Genomic DNA, 2,953 nt, shown 5'->3' on the forward strand with positions numbered 1-2,953 from the left:
ATCACATTGATCATTACTCCAAACTTCAAAAAAAAATTTTTAAATGTAAAAAACCCCACTTTTTTAATGTTTTGCAACAGAAGATTTGAGTGACCCTCTTCAATAACCTTATCCCCACCAGAGCCACTTCTAAAGGTCCTTCTTACTATCTAGTTCAAAAACTACCAATCAAGTTGAACTCTGTAAGAGCACAGCTAGGAGCGACTCTGCAACACACATGCACAGGCGCTTTCCCCAAGTTGCAAAATCACTTCTAGGACAGCTAGCACTAGTACCCAGTCCTCTGAATTCCCGGGCCATTCCCCTGCTTGCTTTGTGTTTGCGCCAAAGCATAAGGCAAATCCACTCACCGAGCACACACGGGGGTGCTGCCAACGGAGGGTGCCAGGAGAAAGCCCTCCGATCCCCAAGAGGGCTACACAACATATTGAGAACCAAGTGTTAATTTCTGACCACTAATCATGAAGCATGAGATTGCTTTCTAGAACACTCTATGATTCAGAGTTGCATATTCCCCAAGGATTCTAGATGACTAATGATTGCACTATTTGACACAATTATTATTATTATTCTTTTGGATAGTCACACATTTGCCTTTATTGTGAGCAGCAGGTGGGACACTTCCAGAAATAGTCAAAAAAAGATAATAACTTACAAAAGCAGGAATTCAGTGAAGCCGCCTGGTTGGAACTCTTGGGAGCTATCATACATAGATGCCAACTCAGAGCAGCAGAAAGAGGACTCCAAAGTCCATGAGGAGCAAGGCCACCAAGGAGATGAGGAGCTCTTCATAGATATCCCGAGTGTACTTAGTGGAGGTAACCTCATAAATAAAGAACCAGGGAGTAAAGAACATACCAATGGCCAATAGAACCATGGTCAGACGAGGGATGACAGCAGGGTTCACTGGGCTGGTGTATCTGCTCATGGCTTGATCTCCATTTTGCTAGGCATAGGATAATCCCCTGCTCTTCCACTGGCATATTTTAATAACCCTGAGATTTGAGGATCTTACTACTTTGCTAGGTCTTGTCTGAACCTTAGCAAGGGTTTGTGAAATTGAGAGACTAAACTGAGATAAAATATGAGATAACCCATGACTGCCACCTTCTGTGCCCTCAGGTCTCAGGAATGAAGATGGGCAGAAAGCACTCTTGAGATCAAGGGCAGGTAGGTCCTCTCTTTCAGCATGTGGGTGAAGAAAAGTATTTGCCACAGGATAGGGGAACTCTTTGAGAGCTCCTTTAGGCCACTGCCCAACAACTATGGCTCTGCTATAAGTATCTTAGATTGCTACGAGGAATCTGGCTTTTTTTTTTTCTTCTTGACCTTACTCCACTTTCTAAGTTCTTACCCCTCCATGCAGTTTTAGCTCGTATGTGGCAAAAGTCTTTAGCCATTCTCAGCATTTTGATTCTCTGGAGCAAAACTGAATTCAGTTTTTAACAGTGCTTGCTAACCAGGTTCCGTGCTGGGGCTCAGGGAAACATGTGGAGCCCAGTTATCTGGGCAACACGGGACCACACGTAGAGGTCCCCAGGAATTTACTTTCCCTGGGATTCCAAAGTGGACAGGAAGATAATTCTGGCACTGCCTCAAAAGTCAGGAGGCCTGGGTCTCTACATTTCTACGCTTTAGAAATGAGGGGCCCTTTTGCCTCTTTCTTCTAAGTTCACATGATTCTAAATCTACATCTTCTCCAGGGTACACTCTGAAAGAGGCTGATTCTCAACAGGCACTAAAAGGATGAGTCTAGGCACACCGGGGTGGCTCAATTCATTAAGCATAGGACTTTGGCTCAGGTCATGATCCCAGGGTCCTGAGATCAAGTCTCATATAGGGCTCCCTGCTCAGCGGAGAGCCTGCTTCTCCCTCTGCCTGCTGCTCCCCCTGCTTGTTCTCTCTCTCTCTCTCTCAGACAAATAAATAAATAAATACAATCTTAAAAAAATATATATAAAAGGATGAGTTTAGAGGGACGTTCATACAAGACACCTGACCACTACCCTTCAGATGTATCAAGGCCACAAAAGACAAGAAGGGACCAAGAGACTGTTCTAAATTGGAGGTGACAAAGGAGACATGACATCTAAATGCAATCATGGGATCCTGATTGGATCCTGGAGCAGAAAAGGGCCACCAGTGGAAAAACTGGGTAAAGTCTGTAAGTCTACAGTTCAGTTAATACGGTTATGTCGATGTCAACTTATTTGTTTTGTTATCATGGTTATGTAAGATGTGAGCATTAGAGGAAGTTTGGTGAGGAGTTTATGGCGACAGTCTACAATATCCATGCAAATCTTCTTAAATCAAAAATTATCTCCAAATAAAAAAATTAAAAATAATAAAAACATGAATATGTATTTTCCCAGAACATGAGACTATAAATTTCTCAAGGGGTCTTTTTTTTTTCTTTCAGTATGTTTCTGAGGGCCTACCAGAGAGGTGCCTTACAGTAAGCTCTCAAACTATTATTAGAATTAAATTAGTCAAAAATTATTCACAACCATAATTTAACCTGGGACAGAGCACACGTAACCTCACCACTGTTACAAGAAGTTAATATTGCAAGTGTGGTATTTCTACAACTAAAACACATAAAAAAGTCTGGGAAAATGCCATTGTTTCCTGGTACCAAGGAAAAGCAATCTCTCCACGTTCAAGGCAGATAGCCAGTCTGATTTCAGAAAATAAAAAGGAAAGAAAGAAAAAGTAACAACACAAAAGATCAAGTAGCTCCTTTTAAAAAACCATCATCGTTGCTATTTGGACTAAGCCAGAAGCTCCAGATAACAGTAACTACTAAAGAAGAAAAGGAACAAAAAACCCTGGGAGCTTTCAATTTGTTTTTCATAATAAATGAATTGCCCCCACCAAAATGCAGCCTTGAGGAGTTAATTAAACAGCTGCCCCCATGGCTGATTCCGAGATGTTAGAAGGCCCGTGACAGGCC

The 2,953-nt window shown here is 42.1% G+C and overlaps 1 pseudogene; it reads right to left on the reverse strand.

Moving 5' to 3' along the window:
* Window positions 1–703: 703 nt before the first annotated feature.
* On the reverse strand, window positions 704–1,090 carry LOC123798617 (dolichyl-diphosphooligosaccharide--protein glycosyltransferase subunit TMEM258 pseudogene; annotated as a pseudogene).
* Window positions 1,091–2,953: the final 1,863 nt, after the last annotated feature.

The sequence above is a fragment of the Ursus americanus genome, chromosome 7 (assembly GCF_024610735.1).
Source record: "Ursus americanus isolate L20-20 chromosome 7, mUrsAme1.1.p, whole genome shotgun sequence".
In the NCBI taxonomy this organism is placed as follows: domain Eukaryota; kingdom Metazoa; phylum Chordata; class Mammalia; order Carnivora; family Ursidae; genus Ursus; species Ursus americanus.